General features: G+C 33.6%; 1 protein-coding gene across 3 annotated transcripts in view; it reads right to left on the minus strand.

The window, feature by feature from the left end:
• Positions 1–24,395, minus strand: part of ORC4 (origin recognition complex subunit 4) — an 87,095-nt gene that overhangs the window by 53,336 nt on the left and 9,364 nt on the right. The window lies entirely within an intron of this gene.

The raw sequence follows: 24,395 nt of genomic DNA on the forward strand, positions 1-24,395 counted from the left end.
CTGCTTATTATTTTTTTCCTTAAACAAGAGCTGCATGTATAGGGAAAACCCTTTCAGCAACATGAAATAATATCCTCATTGTGGCTTAAAACACATCTGACATAAAAAAGGTCTAATAAATCAACATCTGACCTAACAAAAAGTCAATTATTGTTAGACAAAGAGCGTCAAGTATTTGTATCTTTTATAATTGACTGACAGCTTGCTAATAACACATTAAAAATGATTAGGAATATATTCTCCTTTCTGGAATTAGGGTAGTATATTTCATCTTTTATTTGCTGCTTTCAATAAAGACTTGAGGTTTAAGAGGAATATTTCAAATGAAGATTAAAATTACTAGTCAATATGTATGCTTTTACTTCTAACACAATTTGCCATGATTGTAATACTTTCCTTACTTATTTCAAACTTAAAGTTACTAGATGCATTTAGTATGTCTGAAAATTTCGGCACTATAGACTTAAATGTTTTACTGAATAGATGAAGAAGAGGTTTTCACTTTTTAAATTAAACCAGAAAAAAGTAAAAGCATGGGAAGTGAAGATGAAGACACCAGAGTTTTTCTAGAAATTTTGTTTTTCTTAGAAAGGCACAAGTGATGAAATTAAAAATATTATTCAACTCAGAACTGTAAGAAGTCCAGAAAAAAAATTTCTATATAAAATTTAATATAAATGCAAATTCCTAAAGAGCCAAAGAAAAGCAGAATTAAGACAAATGAGACTAAGACTGATGGTAATACTGTGTCCTCAAGAACTTTGTTACTAACTACTAGCAGGACCAAGATTTGGGTTCTGGTTTTATGGTGTCCCTTTACAAATTAACTTTCCTAAGTCCCAGTTTTCTTCTCTGCAAAATTTGAAGTAAAACTATTATCTAATTCAAAGAATATTGTGGGGGTTAAGTTAAATGGTTTACCTGATACGCCATGCTATCAAATCCCACGCACAGTGACACAATACCCTTACTAAATTACCACATTACACTAGAGAGAAGAACCAAGAGGAGGATGGGGGAAGAGGAGGAAGCAAGAACACAGAATCTTGTTCTAAACAATTTCTTTGACAGTACTTCTTTGACAATGCAATAAATACAAAGTGCAAATTCAACTAAGGCACTGTAGTATCATGAAAGCATACTTCAGTGGCATACATTCACTGAGTTTTCCCTCAATATAAAAAATGCTGATTTGAATACTAGTAATAAAAAGAAATTATGGGTAGATCAATCTATAGTTACATGGATCTCAAAGACCTCAAGTCAGTAATGGTTAAGAAGCCACTCTGAAAAGCAGTATGCGAGTTCCTCAAGAAGTTAAAATTGGAGCTACCCTACAACCCAGCAATTGCACTGCTAGGTATTTACCCCAAAGATACAAATGTAGTGAAGTGATATGAAGGGGCACATGCACCCCAATGTTTATAATAGCAATGTCCAGAATAGCCAAACTATGGAAAGAGCCAAGATGTCCACTGACAGATGAATGAATAAAGATGACGTGGTATATAATGGAATATTACTCAGCAACCACAAAGGATGAATACTTACAATTTACATTAATATGGATGGAAATGAAGGTATTATGCTGAGCTTAGAAATAAGTCAATCAGAAAGACAATAATCATATGATTTCACTCATATGTGGAATATAAGAAACAGCAAACAGGATCAAAGAGGAAGAAAGGGAAAACTGAATGGGAAGAAATCAGAGAGGGAGACAAACCACGAGAAATTCTTAACTCTGGGAAACAAATTGAGAGTTGCTAGAGAGGAGATGGGTGGAGGATGGGGTAACTGGGGTAAGTGGGGTGTAGGGCATTACGGAGTGCATGTGATATTACATGCAACTGATGAATTACTAATCTCTATATCTAAAACTAATAATGTACTGTATGTATATAAACCTGAACTTAAATTAAAAACAAAAACCCGGGCAGCCCTGGTGGCGTAGCGGTTTAGCGCCACCTGCAGCCCAGGGCCTGATCCTGGAGACACTGGATGTGGTTCCGCGTCAGGCTCCCTGAATGGAGCCTGCTTCTCTCTCTGCCTTTGTCTCTGCCTCTCTCTCTCTCTCTGCATCTCTATGAATAAATAAATAAAATCTTTAAAATAAAATAAAATAAATAAAAACAAAAACCCAAACCAAACCAAACCAAACCAAGATAATGATTGCTGGGCAGCATCCCCAGAGCTTCTGATTTAATAAGTTTAGAGTAGCACTTCAAAATTTGCATTTCTGATAAGTTCCCAGATGATGCTCCTATTGCCAGTCTCAGAACCATACTTCATGGTAAATGAACAAATAAGCTAGAAGGCTTCCTATTAGAAAAATAGATAACAGAGCATAAGCCCAAGTGGAAAAAGTTAAAGTTTTTCTTCCAGTTACTGAAAAGTAATAAAGGTTTTGTCCTATCATCTGATAATTCAGGGAACCTCAGAGGATATTCAAATAAACTCTTTAAGCAAAAAAGTGAAATACAGAAACAAACACTTGCTTGGATGTTGTATATTTATGTCATCCCCTGATTAAAATAAAACAAAACAATACAAAACAACTTTCTTTCCTGCAAAGAACTAAATTATTTTGACAAATATGTTTTAATAGCATAGAAAACAATGTTTTTAGTTTTTGATTAATCAGTATTTCTTGGGAAAAATTAAAATCCCTAGACTAAAAAAAAAAACAAAATTAAGCAAAAATAAAAATTAGTACCTAAAAAATACTTTAAAAAGTAGTTAGCAAGCCATTACCGGTCTCAGACTGGTATCAAACAACATGAGAGGCACCTAGTATAAAAACAACAAAAAAAAGGATGTGCTTGATTCAGAAGAGAGGGCAAACATTTGCTCTGATAAAGCCAGCTAAATAATGGTGCTAACTGAAGATTACAGCCTCACAGTTCCAATTACAAGATGAAAAAAGCACTAATGGTGTAGCAGTTGGATAGGCTGTGTCAGTTACTATGATGCCAAGTGGGTGGTAGGTGGCAAAGAGCAAGTAGTTTTTAGGAAGACATAAGCAAAAAGGATGAATGATCATAAAAAATAAAATAAATCCCAGGGCAACAGACTTGACTCTTCAGGGGTAGAAACCCTCTCTACTACATATTATTATTATAATACGTAGAGGTGGAAAAAAAACTGGATTAGTGTTACAGAACATGCCTGTAGGGCTCTTGGTAATGACAAAAAGGTTCTTTTTTAAAAAACCTGAGCAACTTAGGTCTGTGTTAGTTTGACCACTTCCCTGGACATAGATCTCCTGAGCATTAAGTGTCACATTTGAGATCATTATAGCTGTAGTGAAAACAAAATGGAGAAGTTCATTGTTAATATCCACAGAAGAAAGATACTTTTCTTCCCCAAAGGCCAGGTGCTATGAACACTGCCCAGAAAGAGATGACTGCACCAAAATCCAGGCTGCTCATCACAGAGATCCTATTAAGAGCAGTAAAAAAAATAAAAAGGAAAACAAAAACCCTATCTTTTCTAGAAAACCCTATCTTTTCTTTTTACTTAATGTTTCAATGCATTGGTCTTGGTGAATACATATGTAACCTAGTAAACTACCTGCCTTTATTTATTATATGTGTTTATGTAAGAGTGAAAGTTGACTCCAAATTATATAACCTTTTCTTTATATATTACCACCAGACCAAATGGTTCAGAATACAAAATGGAAATGACTACTTATTTTTTAACCATACAGGGACAATCAACATGGATAGACTATAATCCCTCAAGTCAGATTTATTTTTTTTAATTGAACTAGAGTTTGCACATAATGTTACATTAGTTCCAAATGTAAAATATAATGATTTAATAACTCTAAACATTATGCTCTGCTCACAAGGGCAGCTACCACCATCTGTCACCACACAGCACTATGACAATACCATTGAGTATACTCAGCTGTGACTTACACATTCCATAACTGGAAGCCTATACCTCCTATACCCCTTTACCCATTTGTCCATCCTCCCACCATCCCCTTCCCCTCTGGCAACCATCAGTTTGTTTTCTGTATTTCTCAGTCTGTTCCTATATTTTTGTTGTTGTTGTTATTTACTTATTTGTTTTGTTTTTCAGATCCTACATGTAAGTAAAATAATTTGGTATTTGTCTTTCTCAGATTTCACTTAGTATAACGCCCTCTAGGTCTATGTATGTTGTTGTAAATAACAAGATCTCATTTTTTTTTATGGCTGAGTAATACTCCATTGTATATATACCATTAATCTGAACAAAAAAGTCAGATTGTTTTTAAATCTAGCGAATTGACCAAATATTTCTCAGCTTGTTGATTAGCAACAGCATATAACATCTGCATTGTAACATAAAACCTGATTTTGAATTATCAGTCTTAAAGGACCCAGAATTATCACATCTTCTGAAGGCACAGATTATGACACCTGCTTTGTATAACCACCAGCTAGAGCTGAAGCTGCTCAATAAATTACTGAATTGATTTAATAAATATTTCAAAGTAAAAAACATATTGCTTCATCAAAATAATACTGTTGTTTTAAGTCCTTTCATGTCACAAATTTTAGGCACTCATCTTGTCAGCTGCGTAAACTAAATATAAATTTTTTGGTAATATAATTATATGGGGATAACATTCCATGACTAATTTGACCCAAGAAAATAGTAAGATGGCTATGCAATGTATATTTGGCATATTCTCCAATTTCCATGTGTATATGTGTGAATTTCTGCATGCATATGTGTATGGGTAACACATATGTGTGTCTATGTATATATATAAAGGAGTTTATGGCTTCAATTTCAGAGAGTGCTTAAAGGAATATGTATTTACCATATTAAACACAAATTGTCACTGGGTGACATTACAAATAAAATAGAAGATAATACAACCTAAAAAAGGATTAAATATTTAAATGTATACGTGCCTCCCTGTATTTTAGTTAATGAGAAAACCGAGTAGCACAAGCTGATAAGGATTATCAATTAATTCAACAAATGTTTAGTGAATCAGTATGTATTATAACGCTGTGGGAAAACCACTATAAGAGAAATGAGTATTAAAGTTGGTCTCTATCCTCAAAAAGCTTAAAATCTGATTGGAATAAGATATATGAACATAAAAATAGAAAAGGCAGTAAGAGTATAAAACAAGGGGTAAACTCACAAATTTAGTAAAGGAAAAGACCTTAAAGAACATATAGTCTGCTTTTTTATAAGAGTAGAAATTGAGCAGAGATTTTTTTTAAAACCTGCCAAGATCATACAACTTACATATAAGCAGTAGTTGTTACCTCTAGTGACACTCAATGCAGCGTTCTGTTAAAGTGGCAAGAAAAAAAAAAACTGTAAACATCAAAAAGAGCCATCAAAATCATCACTAGGCTTTTCTCTAAGTGAATAAAAATATCAGATGAATGCATTCTTAAAGAAAATTCCTAGTATCCCAGATGTTCAAGGCCGACAATCTAGTTTTTTTCCAAATGTGCACCTGTATAGTTTAATAAACATGTGTATTTTTATTTATTTTTTAAAAAGATTTTATTTATTTATTCCTGAGAGACACAGAGAGAAGTGGAGACATAGAGGGAGAAGCAGACTCCTCACAGGGAGCCAGATGTGGGATTCAATCCCTGGATATGGATCACATCCTGAGCCAAAGGCAGATGCCCAACCACTGAGCCAGCCACCCAGGCGTTCCCTAAACGTGTATTTTTAAATTAGGTAACTTTAACATCAGAAAGTAACGTGTTTATCATATAAACTTTGGAAAGCCAATAAGGAGTCATGTGGATACGGATCCTGAGCAAAATGAAATCAGAGATCCCTATCCTTGTAATATTTATAAAACACACAATGAAAAAGAAATGCCCTAAGGGCATTATGGGAAGATGGATTATGGAAAGTAGGAAGCACCAGGAATCTCCACTAGAAAGCAACTGTACAGAACAGAATCTGATATAACTATTTTGGAACTCTAGAGTCTATTTAAGGTTTGTAATATCCAGAGAAAGGCTTGGAAAGCATATTGCCATTAATTTTGGTTAATTTCAGCTCTTTGCTCAGTAACAGCTATCCATCCCCCAATACTGAGCCCAGTGGGAGGCAGCTATGAACCTGTTACTGGAGTTCTTGCACACAGCTTGTGGTCATAGAATGGGTAAAACGAATCCTAAGGCCCAAATGTCAGAGATTTGTGTTGATGGTGGTCTCTCATCTCAGAGAAATAGACAAGTTGCCATCATTATTCCATTTCCTCTTATTGTTGGAAGTCCCTCTTCCTTCTGAGAAAGACCTTCCACGGGATTTAAAAGTCCAGTGCCACTTTTCTCTCCAGTGTTTACTTTTTTTTTTTTTTTGAGATACAGTGCTTGTTTGCTGGAGTGCAGAGGCAGGGGTGGGGCTACAGTGGAGGGGTCAGAGGTAGAAAGAGAATCTTATGCAGTATCATCTTATGCAGTATCCATACCAAGTGTTGAGACCGACATGGGGCTCCATCTCACAACCCTGAGATCAAGACCTGAGCTGAAACCAAGAGTTGGATACTTAACCAACTGAACCCCCCATGTGCCCCTACTATTCCTCTTTTTTGGGAGCCAGAGATTAAAGATTAGGACATTAAAAAAAAAAAAAACTGCATAAAATCGGGGAATTAGAAAGTCATGATGCATGCCCAGGGAAAGGTACAGGGTTACAGGGACTTGAAAGACCTTAGTTTTATCCCTTAAACTGATCTTTGGCACAGGGACACACTATAACAATTTAAAAAGTAAAATAATAAAGACAAAAAAAGCAGCAAACCCTGCTGAAGGGAGAAATCTGATTTTCAAAGCTACTAAATTATTAGTTTCAAATGACCGTTTGTAAATAGAAAATACCAAGACATACAAAAGAAAAGTATGCCCCTAATCTTCATGTTGTTCAGGGGCCAACAACACTTCTATTTCAAGAGAAGAGTCTGTTAAGTGACAAAGTTAAGGAAAAAAAAAAATTCAAGAGGTCTATACTATAGTAATGTGAACAGACACTGTAACACTGTAAACCAAAGAAAGCATTTACAAGAGAAAACAAGTGAGAATGTGTCCTATTTACTTAGTTTTCAAAGCTGTCCAAGTAGGTCAAAGGTACAACAAAAGAATTTTTCCTGCCCTGCAGATGAACAAGCTCCAAGCTAATTGGTGCAAAATAATCCTCTCAGGTAAAACCAGTACTTACAGACTTTTACTTAAAATACTTACCTAAAAAATTAAAATTACATTATGCTTAGATAATATTTAATACATACACTGACATTAATATCTTCACTTGATCTGTGTTAGCAAGTCATGTCATGTCACTAACAGCAACCTAGGAAACCTAAGAATGGGAGTTAAGTAAGAGATAGGTTAAAAGGGACACCACAGGGCATCCTGGTGGCTCAGTGGTTTAGCGCCTGCCTTCAGCCCAGGGCCTGATCTTGGAGACAGGGATTGAGTCCCACGTTGGGCTCCCTGCATGGGGCCTGCTTCTCCCTCTGCCTGTGTCTCTGCCTCTCTCTGTGTCTGTCATGAATAAATAAGTAAAATCTTAAAAAAAAAAAAGGGGGGGGGGACACCACATGGTTATTCATGTTGAGCTCATTACTACACAACATAGGTATATGAGCTCACTTGAATAGAATTAATGAAGCCAGCTAACTTAATGTACTTAAAGATACTATGATGTTTTAAATGAAAGTGAAGCAATTCGGGATCCCTGGGTGGCGCAGCGGTTTAGCGCCTGTCTTTGGCCCAGGGCGCGATCCTGGAGACCCGGGATCAAATCCCACGTCGGGCTCCCGGTGCATGGAGCCTGCTTCTCCCTCTGCCTGTGTCTCTTTCTCTCTCTCTGTGTGACTATCATAAATAAATAAAAATTAAAAAAAAAAAAAAAAGAAAGTGAAACAATTCAAACACTCCAAAAAAAAACCTGTGATCTTTCCTGGAATGAAAAGTGCGGCCTATCAAAAGCATATTGCTAAATAAATAGATAGATAGATTAAAAAAAAATACATAAAGTAAAAAAAAGTACGGCCTATCAAAAGCATATTGCTTAGCAAAAATAAAAATAAAAAATAATAAAGTAAAAAAACTTTACATAGAATCTTAAAAATAGAGATAGGAAAGAAATGGATTTTTGAAAGAAACTTGTGCTATAGAGAGAGCATTTTGAAAACCCTTTTATTTCTGATATTGTGGCTGAAAATGATGTATTATCTGTAAAAAATTGTCATAAATAGGCATTAAAAACACTTATAAAGAGAACTAACGTGTATTCCTATGAAGTGCATAAATAGGATTTATGTCCATCTGTTAAAAACATAACTTTTCAGTTTGGAAAAACAAAATTTCATGAGAAAAGATGAAATTTAGTAGAATTCCTACAAACTGTGTAAAACTGGTGGATAGGATTGAAAATGAAAAACGTACAAATTATTATTTTTTTTTCCAACAACCCTCTTTTGGACAAAATCCTAAAGTTCCAGCAGAGAGGAGTATGACTTTATGACATGAACTCTTAGTAAAATAAGATAAAATAAAATAAAGTAAAATAAAAAGATTTCTCTACGATGATGACTAAAGAAAACACTAAAAATAATAATACTATCACGAATCTTTGTTTATGCAAAAGCAAAAATACAAATTTCACTATTGTTTACTTAGTGTCTAACTCAGTATGGCTGACATTTTTCAAAGAACATTAAGAATGGTCAAAAATGTTAGAACTTTGCCTCTCCAGTTAGAAAAATGTTCTTGATTGGATAAACAGTCAAATAATGTAAAATGAAAGACACTTTAGGAGAAATCTGTGGGTAGTTTCCACGTTTTGTTATTGTTCTTTGAGATGAAACTGAGTAAAGAATATATTTGAGCTATTTTTCAGCCAGGCAGAATTAGTTTCCACACTTATCTCTTGCCAGCTGGAGTGTTTGTAGCAAGGAAAGGATTAAAATATAATTAAAAGAAAGGCTGAAGGTGGGACAAATAAGGGACAAACAGGTATAAATTCCAGGTATACTGACAAGCAAACATATTCTTAGTACTTCTTTAAAGGATCAGGTGAAAATGTTGTCTATAAAATTAAGTGGGTTTAGTTAAGGTTGGGCACAGTCTCTGGTAAGATGTTTCCCTGAGCTCCTCCTCACAGCTGAAGAGTAATCTCAAATAATTGCTTTTTTTGCATGTGATTTCTAGATAAAGCTGTCCACAGTAGAATTATTAGTTACTCCTGACAACTTTATATATTTTTTCTTTCCATTTGTTCCCAGTGAATATAGAGGGGAAACAATTTACTTAAGAAATCACTCAAATCAAATGAATCCAAAGTTTTAACCATCTTTAGTCTAATTATATAACGACATGCTATTTTCTTCACTGATATTTTATAATGTCTAATATTTTATATTCAACATTCAAAACTGACTAAATAATTCATACTGAAAGGTCTGCAATTTTCCAGAAAAGCCATGTTCTCTCTTATTTCTTAGTTTTCAATTCTATATACCAATGTGCCTGGAACCACATATACATATGGAGACATACCCATACACCTAATACATGTATATACATGCATACGTACATACATATATGTGCAGAGATACGTACACATATGAATTTTTTAGTAAATGTATTTACTTTGCAAAGTACCTATTAGAATCCTGACATTAATGAATATGCTCCCAGAGTTGTTTCTAAGAACACCAGTGGATCAATAGTCAACAAAATAAGTAAACGCTATCAGTGGGAAAATCATGAACTTTAATGACACAAAATCTTCAGGTAAAAAAGGAATTTATAAGTTACTACAACATTTATGACTATTAACCATGAAACATCGTATGTATCAATTTTGTATCAGTGTAAAATAAAAACTTTTTAAAAATACACCTTTAAAATCTATTCTGAATTATATAGGCTAATGAAAGAAACACACATTTGCAAATAATCTAGAAATCCTTTCAGCTTTTGAAATCTATTATATCATTCTACTGGCACTGACTTATAACTACATCTTAAATGTCACACAAACCAACAGTACCCGATTTTCTCTGAACACATGGAATCTGACTAGCAATATGCTGAATAAGAAGAGGAATGAAGCTTGTGAACCAAAGCTAATGTGTTTACTTGGATGAATAAACAGTATAAAGGCAACAAAGACCTGAATCAATGAAACATCATTTCTTGGATGAAGGAAGGTATCATAATAGGACTTAATATTTAAGACCTAGGCACTAAAGTCAGTAAGAAGAGAACACATGTATATACTTTTTTTTTTTTTTGAAAAACATATGAGTATACCTTATACTCTTAAAGTATAGTATTGTACAGTATTGTACTTGCAAGAGCAATTACTCCAGGGTGTATGTTCCTTTAAAAAGAATAATAAATAGCATCCTCCCCACTATTTGTTTTTTTTCCCTTTGACATGCTCACAGTTGAATTTATGCAAATATAAATATGATATGCTACAACCCCAGTGAACCAATTAGCAAATGTTAATTAAACTACTTTTAGAAGGAAAAAACTGAAAACAACACTGTCTTAGATAGAAACCACTTGAGAATCCCTAGAAATTATCCCATGTAAACTCGAAATCTTATAATTTACCCTAAAAACTTTAAGAACAGTTTGTTGTTTCTAATGAGACTCTTCAGCTTATGCACAAAGCATAAGGAAACCATATCCCTACAATATGAGTACTAGGGCCCAAGATTATATTCTTCCATTGTGTCTGCTAATGAATATACAGCCCCTATCCCTCATCAGCATGCTTAGATAACTGCCATGACAGTTGAAAAATCTCAGTTTAAACATTTATACTGTAGTAAGATCTCTACAAGTAATTGGATTTTTTAAAAAAGAGTACACCAAAAAAGTTTTTTTTTTTTTGCTATAAAAAGACAGCTTAGAATTTTTTCTTACACAACGTTGTACAATACAGAGGAAAACTTCATCTTTTTGAGACTCCAAACCAGAATTTTCAGTAACTTACATTATTCTTTGTACTGCAAAATAGCTGTTCATCATGATGACTTTAAGACAATATCCAAAGTGTCTTCATAAAAGTTATACTCACTTGTTTTTAGCAGGATCATCAAACATAACTCCCTCATTCTCACATATGAAAACATTTGAGCACAAATTTACTCAGAAATCCAGTTATAGTCAGAGATTGAGGTTAAGCACTCAAGTGTAATATATCTATCCTTTTCTGCAAGCCACCCCCACTCAACTAAGGTTAAACTGATGATCAATTGTGAACAGACAGGTTCAAATATACTGTTTCCTTTATTCTTATGTAAACACCATTCTCTGTTCTGAAAAAATTGCTATTCTTTGACTACTCTTTACCTCAATTGATTCTTTGAGGTAAAGAGAACAACAATAAAAACCACCAGCATTGAAACAAAACTCACAACAATAAACAAAAGTACACAATACCTAGAAAAAAAAATACAGGCCTTTGGACTTTATTCTATGCACTTGACATAGAACAAACTAGACAAAGAGCAGAAAATATAGATATATGGCTCACACAGAATTCATAAACAGAATCAACAATTCTGGATCAAATATTAGCTAATAGCCTAATAAATAAAAGATAAACTACCTTTTAGAAAGCTGTAATAAGCTTTTAGAAAGCTTCAATTTATAATAGAATAGGTATCAAAATAAAACCAAGACTATATCCCCTCTTACTAGTACTAATATTATTCTAGAGAAATCAAGCACCAATAAAAAAAAATCCCACTAGGATAATTTTATGTGGTTTTTATATATGAAAGGAGTTTTAAACTTTTTTCTTCAAAACAAAGTGAAACTGAAAGATTCCTTCAATCAGTAAAATGCTAAATTTTAGTTCTCCAAACTCATTTCAGCCATTGGAACATGTTTATATATACATCGTTAAACTACATATGCTTACTAATGAAAATACATCTACTTCTCAATCAGAGATTATTGTTTGGCCAAGTATCTGTAATGAGCTCTTATTTCAGTGACAAACTGTAGCATCCTATAATTGTGTTAATATAGTGAACTAATAAATAAAAAGTTCCATTATTTAACATCCCACTTTCCTAATTAACTACCATAAATGGGAAAATCAGTAAGTGATATTCTGAGGTTAATACAAAATCACTTAACGATAGATAGAACAATCCAACCAGCAGATATAATAATTGTAAATATTTATGCACCCAACATAGTATCTAAATATATAAAACAACTAATAACAGATGAAGAAGAAATTAACAGGACTATGACTTAGATGGACCTAACAGATATATACAGGACATTCCCGTCAAAACCAGCAAAATATACATTGTTTTCAAGTGCATGTGGACTTTTCTCCAGAATAGATCATGATAGGCTACAAAACAAGTTTCAGTTCAAATATTAAAATCATGTCATGTATCTTTTCCAATCACAACAGAATGACAAATCAATCACAAGAAAAAATCTGGAGAATACATAGAGGCAAAATAACATGCCACTTAACAGTTAATGGATAAATAAAAAAAAATTAAAGAATAAAAAACACACGGAGACAAAAACAAAACACAATATCCAAACTTTGGGATGCAGCAAAAACTGTTATAAGAGGGAAGATTGTAGCAATACAGACTTACCTAAAGAAGCAAGAAAAATCTTAAAACAATCTAACCTTACACCTAAAAGAGCCAGAAAATGAACAGAAGCCCATAGCCAGGAGAAGAAAGGAAATAATGAAGATCTGAGCACAATAATGGAAATAAAGACTAAAACCACAATATATCAATGAAACCAGGAGGTGGTCCTTTGAAAAGATCAATACTGACAAGTCTTTAGCCACTCATCCAAAAAAGGAGAGGACTCAAGTAAAATCAGAAATGAAGAGGTAACAGTCAACATCAAAGATGTAAAAAAGATTGTAAGAGATTATGAAAAACTATATGCCAACAAATTGGACTACCTAAAAGAAATGGATAAATTCCTACAAACAGATAATGCACCAAAACTGAATCAGGATGAAAAACAATGCGAACAGATAATTTACTAGCAATGAAGTAGAGTAAGTAACCAAAAAACTCCCAAGAAGCAAAAGTCCAAAACCAGGGACACCTGGATGGCTCAGTCAGTTGGGCATCCAACTCCCGGTTTTGGCTAAGGTCATGATCTCAAGGTCATGAGATTGAGCCCCACATCGGGCTTCACACTCAGCAAGGAGTCTGCTTGGGATTCTCTCTCTCCCTCTCCTGCTCACACATGAATGCTTTATCTCTGAAGTAAATAAAATATTAAAAAAAAAAAAAAAAAAAAGTTCAAGACCAGACAGCTTCAGAGGTAAATCCTACCAAATATTTAAAGAAGAGTTAACACCTATTTTTCTCAAACTATTCCAAAAAACAGAAGAAGGATAACTTCCAAATTCATTCTATGAGGCTGGCATTACCTTGATACTAAAACCAAATAAACACTATAAAAAAAGAAAACTACAAACTGGTATCTCTGATGAACAATTACAAAAAACTTCAACAAAATAATAGTGAACCAAATGCAACAATACATTAAACATATCATTCACCAGGACCAGGTGGGATTTATTTCAGGGATGCAAGGGTGGTTTCAGTATTTGCAAACTGATCAACATAATACATCCCATTAACAAGAGAAAAAAATATAAACCCTATGATCATCTCAGTAGATGTAGAAAAATCGCTTAACAAAAGTAACACATCCATTCATGATAAAAACTCTCGACAAAGTAAGTTTTGATGAAACATATCTCAACATGATAAAGGCCATATATGAAAAACACACATCAAACAATGGGTAAAAACTGAGAGCCCTTCCTCTAAGGTCAGGAACAAGACAAGGATGTCCACTCTAACCAATCTTATTCAGCACAGTACTAGAAGTCCTAGCCACAGTAATCAGTTGTGGAAAATAAATAAAAGGCATTCAAAGTGGTAAGGGTAAGTAAAACTCATTATTTGTAGATGACCTGGCATTACATATACAAAATCCTGGGGGGGGGGGGGGGGGGAGAAGAAAAGAAAAAGAAAACCCTGAACACCCCACCCAAACTACTAGAATAGATAAATGAATCGAGTAAAGTCGCAGAATACAAAAAAGCAAAATACAAAAATCTGTTGCATTTCTATACACTAATAATAAAAGTGCAAGAAAGAGAAATCAGGAAAAACAGTCCTATTTACATTTAACCAAGATGATATTCTATACTCCTGGACTATACGAACTAATATTGTTAAAGTGTGCATACTACCTAAAGTGCTCTACGGATTGAATGCAAATCCCTACCAAAACTAGCACTGTTCACAAAACTAGAATAACACTAAAATTTGTATGGAATCACAAAAGATCCTGAATAGCTAAATCAACGCTGAGAAAGAAGATATTACAATCCCAGATTTCAAGATATACTACAAAGCCATAGAATCCAAACGGTATGATACTGGCAAAACATAGACAAAAGATCAACAAAATAGAAAGTCTAGAAATACACCCATGCTTTTAGAGTAAATTATTCTATGACAAAGCTAACAACAGTATACAAAAGGGAAAAATGGTACTGGGAAAACTGGACAACTACATGAAAAGAATGACACTGGACCACTTTGTTATACAAAGTATACAAGTATACAAAAATAAACTCATAATAAAGATTTAAAGGGAAATCTGAAACCATAAAACTAAAAGAAAACATAGGCAGTAATTTTTGACATCGGCCACAGAAACATTTTTCTAGATGTCTCCTCTGGCAAGGTAAATAAAAGCAAAATTAAACTACACCGAAATATAAAGCTTTTGTACAGCCAAGAAAACTATCAACAAAACTAAATGGAAGATGATATCTGAAAATGATATATTGGATAAAAGATTAATATCCAAAATATATAAAGAACTTACCCTACTCAACACCAAAAAAACCACAATCCAGTTAAAAAGTAGGCAGAAGATCTGAGTAGTCATTTTCCTCAGACATACAGATGAACGAACACATGAAAAGACGCTCAGTATTACTAATCATCAGGGAAATAAAAATTGAAAACACAATGAGCGATCACTTTATACCTACTTTATATCTGTCAAAATGGCTAAAATTGAAAACACAAGAAATGACAAGTATTGGTGAAGATGTAGAGAAAAAGGAACCCTCATGTACTGTTGGTGGGAATGCAAAACTGGTGAAGACATGGTGGAAAAGAGTATGGAGGTTCTTCAAAACTATTAAAAAATATAATTTTTTATATATAATTACCAAATGACCCAGTAATTGCAATACTAGGTACTGACCCAAAGGATACAAAAACACAAATCTAAAAAGATATATATATACATATGTCTTTCTATATATTAAATATATATAAAGATATATATATTAAGTATATACTAAATGTTATATAATATAAAATCAAATATATTTATATTTAAATAAAAGATATCTTTTATATGTATAAAAGAATATATATAAAATATGTATTAAGGGGATCCCTGGGTGACGCAGCGGTTTGGCGCCTGCCTTTGGCCCAGGGCACGATTCTGGAGACCCGGGATCAAATCCCACGTCGGGCTCCCGGTGCATGGAGCCTGCTTCTCCCTCTGCCTATGTCTCTGCCTCTCTCTCTCTCTCTCTCTCTCTGTGTGACTATCATAAATAAAATAAAAATTAAAAAAAATAGAATTAAAAAATATGTATTAAGGATATGTATTCTTTATATGTATAAGGATATATATAAAAACATATCTTTTTTACATATATATCTTAAAAACATATATATATGTACATGTATACACACACACCTATGCATATTGCAGCATTATTTATAATAGCTAAGATATGGAAGCAATTCAAGTGTCCATCCACAGATGAATGGTTAAAGATGATATGGTGGAGACAATGGAACATTACTCAGCCTTGGAAAAACAAGTGAGATCTTGTCATTTATAACATGAATGAACCTAGACTTGACTCATATGTGGAATTTAGGAAACAAAACAAAAAAAAATAGAGACAAAAAATCAAACTCTTAAGTACAGAAAACAAATATGTGGTTGCCGGAGGGTAGGTGGGTTGGGGGATGGTTAAAATAGATATAAAGAAGACATTAAGACTACACTTATCTTGATGAGCAATGAAATAAGTACAGTGTTAAATCATATTAGACACCTAAAAGTAGTAATACATGTTAATTAAACTTGAATTAAAAAAAAAGTAAATTTCATTTTTAAAACATAGTTCTTTCTCATTAAAACTAAATTTATAAAGATTATATGGTATCGTATTTGGCATACAAAATTAAAACGTTCTGTGTTTGAGTTAACACGATAGTCTGTATCGGTGAGGTTGTGTACAATGGAAGCAACACAGAATAATGGTACAAATACATATTATTATAAGGCTCAACTTTATACAGACTTCAATCTTGCAATTCCACTTCCAGAAACTTTCTTAAAAGAAATAGTTACAGACATAGAAAAATGCCTAAGAATATTTAATATATAGATATAAGAAAGAAAATTAAATGCCACTGGAGACTATGTCATGATACACAAACAATGAAAAACACTCTTCAACAACAGTCCTAATTAAATTTTAAATTATTTTTAAAAATTAAATACCATTGGAGGCTATGTCATGATACACACACAGTGAAAAACACTCTAAAACAATAGTCCTGACTAATTTGATTTTAAAATAAAAACAACAACAAAAACATGATATATTGCTCAAAATGGATCAGGGTTTTCTGTCCAAAATGTAAGGAGCTTGGAAGTTAACACTCCTATCCTCACAGCAAGAAAAAATCTGAACGAACTGAAAAAACAAGAACTCTTCTTAGTTCTGTAAGAATGGTGTCATAGGGCAAACTGTTTCTTCTAATATTAGACATACACAGGCACATAAAGAGGATCACAGCTTATTGGAGCAGATGCCCAGGAATAGAAACAGCACTGGAGGCAATTCCAAAGTAGGAAAACTGAAAATTTACCAAACTGCTGGAGCTCAATGTTTATAAGTTTAAGAGTTAAAAGCTCCAGGAAGGCTGAATCTTAGAGAAGACTCCACATTTTTCCATGTTTTTATCTCCAGGAACCCTACTAGGTTTGCAGCAAGGATCAGAAAATAATTTCCTCGTTTCAACAGGGATACCAAAAAAACAGTCATACTGAAATACATCTGGGAGAAGGAACATTCTGTCCTCCTTGTTTAACAAGGCTTGTCCACAAAGCAAGGTATTTTACCAGAGCCTAACTGACCTGGGTAAGGGAAATACCCAACTCCAGCCCCTTCTTGCCTTCCTGACTCACTTAGAGGGGGTAATGTGTGTTTGTATGGAGGGGAAGTTAAGCAGTACCTGTAAAGGTCACAGCACAGGGCATACACTCACACACAAAAAACCAAGACCTAATTATAGGAATATATAATGCTTCCCCACCCCCAACATTTTATTGCCATATAAATAGGGCTCTTGTACTAAAGTATTTAAAAGTGAAAGAACTCTCACATCCTGTTTTTGAACTCTCTAGAGAATTCCCCCCCCCCAAAAAAAAAGATGGAGATAAAAGCAAGAACACAAAAGAAATTTTAGCTTCTGACACCTATGAGTACAACAAACAATAAAACACAGCCTACCTTTAAGCTGAATAAACACGAAAACCTCACACTAAAGACTTATGTACACTCAGTTCTTTATACACAGTACATCATTTCTGGCTTTCAACATGTTACAAGGCATATTAAAAGGAAAGAAAAATGTAACTTGAAGACACAGAATGAGGCTCAGATCTGACAAAGATTTTAGTATTAACAGACTGGGAGTATAAAACAACTATGACCAATACACTAAGGGCTCTAATGGAAAAAGCACGTAACCTGCAATTACAGGGAAGCAAAGATGGAATTTCTAAGAATGAATCAAAAGGAAATACCAAAAATCAAAAATACTAAAAAATAAAGAATGGTCTGATATGGTTAGCAGTACAGAAAAGACATAAGAAAAAATGTTATAAGGAATAGAAATAAGGAATTAGGAATATCCTGTTACATGATGCCTGTACTAATCATTAAATGGTATAGTGTTCTTTGAAAATGAGTTTGTATTGCTCATGCATGTACACTGCAAACTCTAAAACAATCACTGAAAGTAAAAAACAAGTAGAATTTATAGCCTGAGAGAAAAAAAAAACCCTGAATAATGTAAAATACTCAATTAAACCAAGAGAAGGCAGAAAAAGAATGGAGAACAAAAAAAAGAAACAAAAGACAATTTTTAACAACAGAAAAACAGCAATATATCTGGTAGCTATTAATCCAACTACGTCAGCAAGGACTTAAACGTTTAAGTAAATATACCAAGTAAAAAAGAGACTGTCAGACTGCGTAAAAAAACAAGACCCAATTATATGTTGTCTCCAAGAAACCTACTTTACATATAATGAAACAAATCAAAGTATAGAGACAAATAAAGATATATGCTAATCAAAAGAAAGTTGAAGTAGCTACACTAATTTTGCTACCAATTTCAAAGCAGACAGACATATCAGGAATAAAACACACTACATAATGAAAAAGGAATTAATTCCCCAATAAGATATAACAGTACTTACATATGCGTGTCTAGCAGAGCGTCAAAAAACGTGAAGCAAAAAAATGATAAAAATACTATAAGAAATTGATGAGTCACTCATATACTTGGAAACATCAATATTCCTCTTCTGGTAATTTACAGAAAATCAAGAAAGATATACCTGAATTGGACACGACCATCAGTCAAATGGATCTAATTATATTTATAGAATATTGCATTCAACAAGAACAGAAAACACATTCTTGTCAAGCTCACATAGCACATTCACCAATGAAGACCACATTTTGAGCCATAAAATACACCTCACATTTGAAAGAATAGAGATCATATAAGGAATGCTCTACTTCATAATAGAAAGATACCAAGAAAATCCCGTAACGTAGAGATCACACAACACACTTCCAAATAACACATGGGCCAGGGATCCCTGGGTGGCGCAGCGGTTTGGCGCCTGCCTTGGGCCCAGGGCGCGATCCTGGAGACCCAGGATCGAATCCCACATCGGGCTCCCGGTGCATGGAGCCTGCTTCTCCCTCTGCCTGTGTCTCTGCACCTCTCTCTCTCTCTCTCTGTGACTATCATAAATAAATAAAAATTAAAAAAAAAAAATAAAATAAAACTTTCTTCTTAAAAAAAAAAAAAAAAAAAAAAAAAAAAACACATGGGCCAAAGGTGAAAAATCAAGAAAAATAGAAACTGAGAAGGAAAATGAAAATGCATATGGAACTTACCAAATATAAGGGATGCAGCAAAGCAGTCCTTAAGAGGACAATTTATAGCACTGAACACATAGAAAAGAAAAAAAAAAAACCTAAAAAAAAAAAAATCAATAATCTAAGTTTTTACCTTAGAAAACTAGAAAAACAAATTCAACCCAAACTTTGCAAAAGAAATAATACAAATTAGAATAGAAATCAATCAGGAAAATCAGCAAAATAACTGGCTCAGTTTATATTTAAAATTAACATCTTGCTAGCCTAAGAAAAGATTTTAAAATACATAAATAATGATTATCAGAAATGAAAGCAAGACCATTAGTACTGACTCTATGAACATTAAAATGCTGATCAGAAAAATTATGAACTCTATGCCCACAAATTTGATACCTTGATGAAAAGAACCAATTCTTTGAAAGACACCATCTAACAAGTATACAAGAAAAAACAGATAATCTGAATATATTTATATGTATTAATAAATAGCCTTCCAAAACAGAAATCATCAAGGCTAGATAGATCCACTGATAAACTCTACCAAACATTTAAGGAAGAAATGATATTAATTCTTTACAAATGATACCAAGTCTCTTGCAAGAAATAAAGGTAAAGGCAAACTTTCTAATTCATTGTATGAGGTAAGTTTTACCCTAGTAAGAAAAGCAGACAATGACATTACAAAAAAGGGAAACTATACAAAAGTATCTTTCATAAATACAGATGCAAAAATTCTCAAACAAAAAAATTAACAAGTTCAATCACACGGTATATAAAAATAAAAAAATAAAAAAATAATTAAGTGGGATTCATTCCAAGTATGCAAGGCTCATTCACCATTCCTAAAGCAAATGATGTAATTCATAACAACAGGACACATAAATAAGATTTTATCAAGAGATGCAGAAAAAACATTTATTTCATAAAATCTGCCACCCATTTAAAAATACACTAGGGACTGGGGCACCTGGGTGGCTCAGTCAGTTAAGTGTCCAACTCTTGATTTCAGTTGTCATGATCTCAGGGTTATGAAGTTGAGCCCTGTGTCAGGTTCTATCTATGCTGGGCATGAAGCCTAAGGATTCTCTCTTACCTTTTTCCTCTGCCCCTCCCCCACCCAATGCTTGTGCATGCCTGCATGCTGTATCTCTTAAAAACAAAACAAAACAGAAAAGCCAAAAATCAAAATCCCCAAAACACCAGAAATAGAAGGGAAAAAACATCTACAAAAAAATCTACAGCTAACACCACATTTAATAGTGAGAAACTACATGCTTTCCCACTAAGATCAAGAATAAGGATCACCACTGGCATTCAAAATAGTACTCGAACCCTTAGTAATGCAATAAGAAAAGGAAATAAAAGGTATATAGATAGGGACAAAGAACTAAAACGGTCTCTATTTGTAGATGACAAGATCAGATAGGTAGAAAATCCCAAAGAATACACATACACAAACTAGTGAAATTAATAAACTACTCTAGCAAAGTTGCAGGACACAAAGTTAATATACCAATGTCAACTGCTTTCCTATACACCAATAATGAAATGGAATTTTAAATTAAAAACACAGTATCATTTCTATTAGTACTAAAGAAAAACCACCCACAGAATACTCACATATAAATCCAGTAACATACAAGATGGATGTAAGGAAAACTATAAAACTCTGATGAAAAAAATCAAAGAGGACCTAAATAAATGAACAGATATTCTATGTACATGCATAAGAAGACTCAGTATTGTTATTGTGCCAGTTCTTCCGATCTTAATCTAAGGATTCAATGAAATCTCAATCAAAATTCTAAAGTTATTCTGTGGATATGATAAACTGATTTTAAATTTTACATGGAAAGAAAAAACACACTGAACACACAACACAATATTGCAACAGAACAAAGTCTGAGGTCAGAAACTACCCACTACAAGACATACTATATAAAGTTAGGCTAATACATAAAATTGACCTCTGGACAACAAGAGTTTGAACTGCTTGGGTCTATTTCTACAAGCTTTTTAAAATATACAAATACAGTACAGTACAGTAAATGTATTTTCTCTTCCTAATGATTTTCTTAGTAACATTTTCTTTGCTCTAGGTTACTTTACTACAGCATAAGTACATATAACATACAAAATATGTTACCAATTGCTTATGTTATAGGTAAGGCTTCTAGTCAACAGCAGACTATTAGTAGTTAGGTTTGGGGGGAACTTAAGTCATACACTCATTTTGAACTGTATGGGGGGTTGCAACCTGGGTTGTTCAAGGGTCAACTGCATAGTGTGGCAATGACAAAAGAATAGAAAAATAAATGGAACAGAATAGAAAGCCAGATACAGACGCACGTAAATATTTCTGACAAAGAAGAGAAGATAATTCAACAAAGTCTAATGGTACTAAAACAAGTGAACACATACGGGCAAAAAACTAGTTGGCAGAGAACATAAACCTTTCATAAAAATTAACTCTAAATGGCTCATAGACCTATACATTAAATGCAGAACTGTATAACTTCTAAAAAGGAATAAAGAGTGGGTGGGGGGATAGGGTAACTGGGTGATAGGCATTGAGGGCACACAATGAGATGAGCAGTGGATGTTAATGTTGGCCAATTGAATTTAAATAAAATTTTAAGGATCTTATTCCAGACTATAAACAAGATAAAAAAAGGAATATACAATAAAAAAAACCTATGTGACTATGGGTTTGGCATTTTTTTTTTTTTTAAAGATTTTATTTATCTATTCATGAGAGACACAGAGAGAGAGAGAAAGAGAGAGAGAGGCAGAGACACAGGCAGAGGGAGAAGCAGGCTCCACGCAAGGGAGCCCGACGTGGGACCTGATTCCGGGTCTCCAGGATCACACCCTGGGCTGCAGGCGGCGCCAAACCACTGCACCACTGGAGTTGCCATATATATATATTTATATATTTATATATTTATATTTAATTTATATTTATATTATTTATATTTATATTTATATTTTTTTAAAGCAGACTCCACACTGGGCTCCAATGTGGGGCTTGAACTCATGAATCTGAGATCAAGACCTGAGCTAAAACTGAATCAGATGCTTAACTGACTGAGCCACCCAGGCATCCCTGGCAATGAATTTTTAGATATAACATCAATAGCACAATTCAGTAAAGAAAAAAACTGATAAACTGAATTTTATTTAAATTAAAAGCTTTTGCTCTGAAGAAGACACTGTTAAGAGAACAAAGATAAAGACAGAGACAAAATATTTGCAAAACACATATATGATAAAAGACTGGCATCCAAAGCGTACAAAAAGCCTTAAAACTCAAAAACAAAAAAGGTTTAAAAATAACAAAAGATCTGAACACTTTACCAAATAAAATACATAGGTGGTAAATAAACATATGAAAAGATGCTCAGTTTCATATATCCCTAGGGAATTGCATATTAAAACCATGACATTTCAGTCTACATGTATTAGAATGTCCAAAGTCACAATAATGATGACAAAAATGCTGCTGAGAACAAAGAGAAGAACTCTGATTCACAGGGTACCTGGGTGGCTCAGTCAGGCATCTGACTCTCGGTTTTGGCTCATGAGCCCCATAAGGGAATCTGCACTCATTGTTGAGTCTGCTTGAGATTCTCTCTCCCTCTCACACTCCTCTTTCTCTCAAATAAAATCTTAAAAAAAAAAAAAACAACACTGCAGACTAGCATGTAAAATGGTACATCCACTCTAGAAAACACTATGGCAGTTTACAAAATTAAACCTGCTTTTACCACACCAATCTGGCAATTATGCACCTTGGTATTTATCCCAATGAGTCAAGGACTTACATCCACACAAAAACCTGCACCAGACTATTTATAACAATTTTATTAAAAATTGCCAAAACATGGACGCAACAAAGATATCCTTTAATAGGTAAACAGATCAACAACTGTGGTACAGTTTCATCATAAGATGAAATCTTATTTCATGCTAAAAACAAATCGGTTTATCAAGCCAGCTTAAGACATGAAGCAAAGTTAGATACATACTGCTAGGGGAAAAGGACAATTTGAAAATGATACACATTGTATCATTCCAACTATATGGAAAAGGCCAAACTATGGAGATAGTCAAAAAGATCATGGTTGCCAAGAATTCAAGAGAAGGGAGGATGGTAGAGCACAGGAGACTTTTAGGGCACTTAAATGATTTTCTGTAACACCGTCACCATGGATATGATGGTACGTTTGTCAAAACCCTTACGTATGACACATTACAAACCTTAATCTAAACTATGAATTTTCCTTAATAATAATGTATCAGTACTAGTTCATCAATTGTGACAAACACATCACTCTAGGCAAGATGCTAATAAGGAAAATGGTGTTAACAGTAGGGGAGATAGGCCAGTGGGAATATATGGGAATTTGTTGTACTCACTAGTCAGTTTTCCTGTAAACCCTAAAATTGCTCTAAATGATGAGTTTTTAATTAAAAAAAAAAAAAAAAATCCAAAAAGACAAGGATGGATCAAAGTCACGATCTTAACTTTTCCCGGTCATTAACTATGGTGACCCCAAAACACATGGGAAAATAACAGACCTCAAAACTCTCTTTTTAAGGACAATTTGTGAAAAACCCAGGTGGGAACACAAACTTAATGGAAGATTTGTGAAAATGAAATATAAGCACAAAAGGCAGTCAGTTTCAAGCTAGTAAAACAGGAAACTTGCAAGATGAAAAGCTGTATAAAATAAAATATATAGCTTTGGCAGAGCATGACCCTACAGGTGGTGTGTCTGCAAAAACAATAATGGCAATTCAAATGAAAGATTAGCTATTTTAAAACTAATTCATCTTTTTTTTTTTTTTACCAGAAATCAGAAGAGTATCCATATATAAAAGCAAGCATACTACAATATGAAAATAAGAAAAAATACTTGTATTTTATTCATTCTTGTTAACACTGATCATGGCACTAGTTAGGAATATAATTCCCAGAGATAAGCACCACCTCAAAAAGAATCTGGAGTGAACTGGGGGAATAAGGACACCTGGGTGGGTCAGTTGGTTAAGTATCTACCTTCAGCTGAGGTCAT

Source organism: Canis lupus, chromosome 20 (assembly GCF_048164855.1).
Source record: "Canis lupus baileyi chromosome 20, mCanLup2.hap1, whole genome shotgun sequence".
NCBI lineage: Eukaryota > Metazoa > Chordata > Mammalia > Carnivora > Canidae > Canis > Canis lupus.